The following is an 8675-nucleotide window of genomic DNA, read 5'->3' on the forward strand; positions in this document are numbered from 1 at the left end:
TTAACAAACTGTTCCCCATCCCCTTCTTGCACCTCTGACACTGTAGTTGCCATTGGCAGATTTTGGTGCGCCGTATAAATTGTTATGTATAGAGTGCTTGGGGGGCCCCATTATAAAATTTGCATCGGGGCCCACAGCTCCTTAGCTACGCCACTGCCTGGTCCCCTCGTTCCACCGCTGGCTCCCCAGCTAGCAGTCTCTCTGCCGCTGCGGTAGGCTTCGGGTGCTGGAGTACTCCTAATGACAGGCAAGAACAAGTATATAGATCAGATGCTTCTGACTGAAGTCTGACTGGATTTGTTACAGGGGGCCTTGTTTGGACTTTACATGGTAAACTGATTTATCTATTATGACATTTACGCTTTGGATGCTAGTAAAGCAGGTTTGTTAGCAACTAGTTTAAGGCCTGGTTCGTGCCAAAATCGCAATTGCTAGTGTCTGCCTGGCGAATTTGCTAAGCGATTTTGGACAGTGATTTTCAGAGCAATTTTTGAATAAATGAGAATTTTTGCACATTCCTTCATGCTGAATCGCTCCCAAAAAATGCTACATGCAGCATGTTTACGATTCTTAAAAAAATCACAACGCTGCTGTGGGAAAACCCTCATAGGGTAACATTAGCTAAGCGCTTAAAAGCACTCTTGGAGTTTGTGGGGGTCATGGTTACACCGTATACATTGTGCACATGCTGTGTTCTCTCTAAAGTTAATAATAAAGCTACTACCTTATATTAATAGGGGCTTTTTATATACAATAAATAAATATCAAACTTTTATTATTACCTTTCAGAACTACACATAAGTATTTATTTGTAGTTCTGAATTACAGTATAAGGTTGGAAGGGGATCTTTTTTTTTACTGTGCAGCTTTTGATTGACTGTCTACCACCAGCGCCACCTATTGTTGAATGTTTTTCTTTTATTTTTACCTACGAATCGCTTCAAGATTCAAGCATTTTATCGCATTTTATCGTCATTGGGCCCGATTCTATTCACTTTTTCTCCCACGTTTTCTCCTAGGTGATATTTCACATCCTCATTAATAAAATGTATTTTAAGCCACCGGCAAGCAAGAAAATACTCAGAATAATTTTAGCAGTACTTTTCCACTTACTTTTTGGTACTTTTTAAATTGCAGAGTGCTGATGAAAAGTTATTTTATACAGAAGATGAAAATGATCTCCTAGGAGAAAATGTAGAAAAAGTGAATAGAATCAGGCCCATTGTGTGACACAACAAAACTACTTCTTATTCTTCTTTATTCATTAGACTATTGCCATAGTTATAGTGTAATGGTCTACCATATTATTATCATGTATGTATATAGCACTGACATCTTCTGCAGCACTTTATAGAGTACTACATAATCATGTCACTGACTGTCCTCAGAGGAATTCACTATCTAATCCTACCACAGTCATAGTCTAATTTCCTACCACATTATTATTATATAGCACTGACATCTTCTGCAACACTTTACAGAGTGCATAGTCATGTCACTAACTGTCTTCAGAAAAGATCACTCTAGGTGTAACAATAGACCCTGCAAGGGAGCCATCCTCAGGGGGGCCCAGAAGCCTCAGGGGGTTTCTTTTCTCTGTCCTGAGAGACTGACAACTAAGGGCACGGAGAGAAAAAGCTTTCTGCTCTCTGCACAATTGTTCTAATGACTGCATCTGCTCAGCCACTGATAACAAAACCATACAAAAATGTGTAGACAGTCCCTATTCAGTGTTCAACAGGCTGTTGTGTAAAGCCCCCAGCCTCTCTATCCCATCCCAAAGTGCTGTGTACTATAGTGATGCTGCCAGAGGAGTCTGCAGAGTCAGTTCTGCTCCATTATAGATAGACAAAGCGAGTGTAATAAGCTGAGGCTGGGATCACACTCGTCTGCCGGTTTTCTGAATGCGTTTTCTGCACAGCATGCGTGTCTGCATGTGTGAAAACATGCACGTTTTATCACAGAAGTTATGTAATGGATAGGGAAAATGTGTGTAGTGCTTCACTGCTGTCTGTTTTTATCTGCATGGGGAAAACGCATTCAATTGTGTACTAACCAATTGAATAACATTGGTTCTCAGTTTACCTGTGCAGAAGGCAGGGGGAGGGGACCCCATCCAAAGTTTCTCAGCAGAGCCTAGTGATTTGTAGTTACGCCCCTGCATTGACCAATGCCCACTTCTCACCTTCGGGATCCAGAACTGGCAGCCCCTGAAACCACAGTCAACGAGCCTGTAGACTGTGGGGCAGGCGCAGTAGCATCTGAAATATTTACCTTCCTGGCTCCAGTGCAGACACAATGGGCTATGGCGGAAATAGCAGAGCCCGATCAAGTCCGCTCTACTGCGCACGCTGATAGCGCTGCAAGAAGAGGATAAGCAGGATAGCCAGGCAACTGGTATTGTTTATAAGGTAGTAAATATGGCAGCTTACATATCCCTCTCGCTTCAGGTGTTGCCTGATACTCATAACCTTTGCCATGATGTGCCCATATCACACTTCATTCATCCTCCACTGTGAGCTGCAGACTCCTTAGTCTTTTGGATATCTATACATTATTATAAAATGCAGTTCAGATTATAGTAATGTCTGCTTGTCATGTATATATCTCATGCTTACATATCATATGGGGGAAGAACAATGACCAACTCTTTCATAGGTCCACATTTCTACACCATTGTTGTCTGCTACTAAAAACTAGGATTTGATTCTTACTTGGGTAATTTCAGGTCCTGGGTGGCCAGGGTTGCCAAAATGTCTTTGAAGTGGTGGTGCGATTGCAGGCGCATGCAGCATCCAAAGCAAAGTTTGAGTTAAAAAATAGCTCGGAGAGAGCCTGAAATATTTGAAGAATGCATCTTACATTGGGTCACTGCATTTGCTGTAATTTACTAACCTTTTTTAACACCCCCACTATGTTTTTGTACATGGCCTTGGCTATGGCTACAATTTTAATTTTAAAAGAAATCCATTCCAACTGTTCTGGATGATTGATGGCTGGGATCCAGGGCTGTGGACTCGAAGCAATTTTTGGGTACCTGGAGTCGCAGGTTTCATAAACTGAGCGGTCGGATGATTTTTGTACCCACTCCATAGCTCTACAAGGACTGTGGAGGAGGAGTGGAGGATTCAGAGCAATTTTGTGTACCTGGAGTCGGTGGTTTCATAAACTGAGGAGTCAGATGCTGGGGTTGCATTAGGAAATGTGCAAAGAACGCAGAACAAAGTTGGACAGAAGTTGTTTTTTTTACACTTTGGCCACTAGATGTCCTCAGTAGACTATTTATAAACAAAATTTCAACAGAGCACTGAGCCAGACCCTTCTACTGGTGCTTTATTTACAACATAGGTACATACATTGCACAACACAGAGAGGAAGATGCAGATACATGTCTGAACATCTCATATACTTTTACGAACAATAAATGCAATTTAATACAACTGAACAGCTGGCCTAATACTTTGTATGGACTGGTTGAAATCATGAGTGGAGGAGAGTCAGTAAGCAGCTGTACAAAGTAGGGCCATGCAGAGCCAGATCATCTGTGAGGAAAGCTAGGATAGGCAGTTGCCTGGGGCCTAAAGGGTATCAAGGGGGCTCAGTGGCTGCCTTCTCTGGCCCCACCACCACCATAGATTACCAAAAAGATTGTGGGGGAGCCAAAACTACTATCTTGCCTTAGGCCCCATTTCATCTTGTCAATGGTTCTCTGGGGTAGTGTTGGGCGAACACCTGGATGTTCGGGTTCGCGAACGTTCGCCGAACATGGCCGCAATGTTCGGGTGTTCGCGCCGAACTCCGAACATAATGGAAGTCAATGGGGACCCGAACTTTCGTGCTTTGTAAAGCTTCCTTACATGCTACATACTCCAAATTTGCAGGGTATGTGCACCTTGGAAGTGGGTACAAGAGGGAAAAAAATATTTGAAAAAGAGCTTATAGTTTTTGAGAAAATTGATTGTAAAGTTTCAAAGGAAAAACTGTCTTTTAAAGGATACCACAACTGACATGTGGCATAATGAGATAGACATGGGTATGTACAGTGCCTAGTGCAGAAATAACTATGCTGTGTTCCTTTTTTTCTTTCTCTGCCTGAAAGAGGTAAATATCAGGTATGTAAGTGGCTGACTTAGTCCTGACTCAGACAGGAAGTGACTACAGTGTGACCCTCACTGATAAGAAATTCCAACTATAAAACACTTTCCTAGAAGAAAATGGCTTCTGAGAGCAAGAAAGAGGTAAGAAAGGGGAGTTTCTTATCAGTGAAGGTCACACTGTAGTCACTTCCTGTCTGAGTCAGGACTGAGTCAGCCACTTACATACCTGATATTTACCTCTTTCAGGCAGAAAAGAAAAAAAGGAACACAGCCTATTTATTTGTGTGCTAGGCACTGTACATACCCATGTCTATCTCATTATGCCACATGTCAGTTGTGGTATCCTTTAAATGCGGAAAATGTCATGTTTCTTTGCACAGGTAACATGCTTTTTGTCGCCATGCAGTCATAAATGTAATACAGAGAAGAGGTTCCAGGAAAAGGGACCGGTAACGCTAACCCAGCACCAGCAGCAGTACACGTGATGGAACAGGAGGAGGGCGGCGCAGGAGAAGGCCACGCTTTGAGACACAACCCAGGCCTTGCATGAGGACAAGAAGCGTGCGGATAGCAATGCTTATTGCCGGCATGCAGTCATAAATGTAATACAGATGAGAGGTTCAATAAACAGGGACCAGCAACGCTAACCCAGCAGCAGCAGCAGCACACGTGATGGAACAGGAGGAGGCGCAGGAGGAGAAGGCCACGCTTTGAGACACAACAACCCAGGCCTTGCATGAGGACAAGAAGCGTGCGGATAGCATGCTTTTTACCGCCATGCAGTCATAAATGTAATAAAGATAAGAGGTTCCATAAACAGGGACCAGAAACGCTAACCCAGCAGCAGCAGCACACGTGATGGAACAGGAGGAGGCGCAGGAGGAGAAGGCCACGCTTTGAGACACAACAACCCAGGCCTTGCATGAGGACAAGAAGCGTGCGGATAGCATGCTTTTTACCGCCATGCAGTCATAAATGTAATAAAGATAAGAGGTTCCATAAAAAGGGACCGGCAATGCTAACCCAGCAGCAGCACACGTGATGGAGCAGGCGCAGGAGGAGAAGGCCACGCTTTTTGAGACACAACAACCCAGGCCTTGCATGAGGACAAAAAGCGTGCGGATATAGCAATGCTTTTTGCCGCCATGCAGTCATAAATGTAATACAGATGAGAGGTTCCGTAACAAGGGACCGGCAACGCTAACCCATCACAGATGTTCATTGTTCATGTTACTTGGTTGGGGTCCTGGAGTGTTGCGTAGTCGTTTCCAATCCAGGATTGATTCATTTTAATTTAAATCAGACGGTCTGCATTTTCTGTGGAGAGGCGGATACGCCGATCTGTGACGATGCCTCCGGCAGCACTGAAACAGCATTCCGACATAACCCTGGCTGCCGGGCAAGCCAGCACCTCTATTGCGTACATTGCCAGTTCGTGCCAGGTGTCTAGCTTCGATACCCAATGTGCCACAAGCCCAGAGCTTACGCAGTAGTGCATAACCTGGTGCAATGTACAGGGGCATTTATGAGGGGATGGGGGAGGGGGGGGGAGTGGTGGGCATGAGTGGTGCTGCCCAACTTTGCCTCGGGTATTTTTTGTACAAAACTTTTCATATGCAAATATATTCTTAAAACACACCTTCGGTTCAGACATCCCTATAATTAGCTTTAGGTAGCATTAAAGGTTCACGGTCTCATCCACTACCCCCTACATTGTAAACTCGTAAGTACAGGGACCACCTCCTAGTTTTTCTTATTCTACTGTAAATAATCATATGAACATTCATCAGTATTGGTGAGGTCTTAAACTGCACAGTGACTATGTATTCGTATTGTTGGATGTCCACATTGTACAAGTCTTGTGTATATTTTATATAGGAGGACAGCAAAGCACTGCTTCATAAAAGCCCTTTAATCCAGCTGGGCAGACACAGTGGTACAGAACAGCATGGAGTGTCAGAGCTTGACAGATGTTTCACAAGATAAACTTGTTCCGTCAGAGGCAAAAAAATGTACGTACATTTTTCTGAAGACGCAAGTTTTATCTTGCAAAATTTCCACTGATGGTAGCTACATGAGAGCATGCTCCTGGTTTCCTGCACCGGCTGGTCCTTCCGTGCTGCATACTAGTGCTAATTTGCTCTTATTTCTTTCTCTCTCATGTATCTTTGCTCCTTTGTCAGATAATTTTTGTACCAACTCCACAGCCCTGGTAAATATTAGACTAAGGAGTCGGAGTTGAGAGGAGTTGGAGCAATTTTGGGTACCTGGAGTCGGGGGTCACTGGATTCATAAACTGAGTTGCAGTCAGATGATTTTTGTACCGACTCCACATCCATGCAATGTACAGTGCTACAGAAGATGTTGGCGCTATAGAAATGAAAAATAATATTAAATAAGAAAATGTTGAACGTCACAGAGTAGCTGGATTGCAGGAAATGATGAGACAATTTTTTTTTTTTTTTTTTGTGGGAAGCCCATAAATTTATTGAATATTTACAAAAATTACAGTGCAGGTTGCAATTATTTTAAATAATGGAAATAATGATTATACAGGAATACAGATTCAGACGCAGAATGATGGGTTCCGTCATTAATCTTTAGCAGTAAAGTCACAGAGAGTCTCTCTCCAGCCTAGGCACATTGCGTTCTTATAGGCCTTCTAAAGCTCTGACGCCTTTACAAAGTTTCTTGGCCAATGACTTTAAAACATAACTCCAGCCTTCTATACAGTTTCGTACGACTGCTTACATAAATATACCTCCTGCCAGAAAAGTGTGCAAAGTACAAGATTTATGCCATAAACCAATAAAACTATTTGCTTGTACTGTATATTGTAACAAATGCACTGCACTAAATCTCCAGTTCATTAAAGTCGATGGGAATCGATTAAGAAAAAAAAAATCAGCCAGATACTTACCTAAGGCTCTGGGTCCTATAGAGCCTCCCTGCTCCTCTCACAGTATCCTCTGTTAAGTGTTAACTCCCCCGTTTTAATACCACACCGCGAGCGACTTCAGGAGCTGAGTCCTCCCGTGAGAGGGCGCTTACGCATGCGCAGTATGGAGCGGCCCATCTTCAGAAGCACTCTGTCTCCCAAAGCCTCCCTTCATTGGTGGAGGCAGCAGTATTTGACCAAATTGGTCAAATACTGCTCCCGAGGAGCCAGTGGCGCTGGAACAGGGACCAGGAGAAGAGCAGGAAGTCTCTATAGGACTTCTTAGGTAGGTATCTGGCTGATTTTTTTAATCAATTCCCATTGACTTTAAAAGACAACTATCAAGAAAAAATGTAAAATACACATATGTAAAATGTACATTTTCCCTAGAGTAAAATTCCCTATAAAATTACTGGTTTCCTATGTTGCTGTCACTTACAGCAGATAGTAAAAAGCTGACAGATCTGACAGGTATTGGACAAGTCCATCTCCACATGGGAGATTCTTAGTTCTACCGTAGGTTTATTCTTTACCAAAAATATTCCCTGAAAAGCATCTATACAAAGATATTGACCACACTCCCTATTTATTTGCACGCTACTTGGGCAACTGGACTGAGCAAATACTGTTCAGATGGGATGGTCAATGAGATGCAAATAATTTTGAGTTGATGCAGGATTATGCAAATTTTGTATGCTAATTTCCGCAAACTTGAAAATGGACCAATCGAATTTTACCTCAGCAGGATTTGATTGGTCCATGGTCTAGCTGAATTAATTTGCATACAAAATTTGCATAATCATAATGCTGCATCAACTCGAAATTATTTGCATCTCATTGACCATCACTACTTTTCAGTTGTGAGAATCACCCATGAGGCTGCATTTCCACTTGTGCGGTGTGGAATCCCCGGGAAATCACTGCAGACGAAATCGCATGCGGGTGCGATTTTGCATGCGTTTTTTCCCGTGATTTTGCATGCGATTTCGCATAGGGTAGTAGGTGGGCGATTTTAACCATGTCACTGCCTGTGTAAATTAACATTACCTCCTATGCGAAATCGCATGCAAAATCGCGGGGAAAAACGCATGCCAAAACCGCATGCTATTTCCCTATTAGATACATTGTATGCGATTCGCTTAGCAGTGTGCGGGGAGCGAATTTTGACAGCTCTGCCGTGCAGATTTTCCCCACACACAAAAACGCTCCACACAACGCACAAGTGGAAACAGGCCCATCCACTTGTATTGGCTGTGCAAATCCGCATGCGGACAACGCATGGGGATTCGCTATAGTGGAAATGAGCCCTAATGGATGGACTAATCCAAAACCTGTCAGACTAGCTACCTACTTTAGTTAAATAGCGACATAGGAAAAAAGTAATTTATAGTGTGTTTTACTCTGGTAGAAATTTACATTTTGTTTTGTATGTATTTTAAATTGTACAACTTTTCAGGATAGTTGTCCATTACGTGTTTTAAATGTGGCTTCTGTAGTTGGTGTGCAGCTCAGTTAAGTACTCCGACATGCTTGGTATCGCCGTTTCACCTCATACTGTATATTGGCCACACACATTAAGATCGTACAACTAAACACGTTATTTGATTGCAATCAAAATCTTGACCAAAAAATGTAAAACC

This window comes from Hyperolius riggenbachi, chromosome 10, assembly GCF_040937935.1.
Source record: "Hyperolius riggenbachi isolate aHypRig1 chromosome 10, aHypRig1.pri, whole genome shotgun sequence".
Taxonomy (NCBI): Eukaryota; Metazoa; Chordata; class Amphibia; order Anura; family Hyperoliidae; genus Hyperolius; species Hyperolius riggenbachi.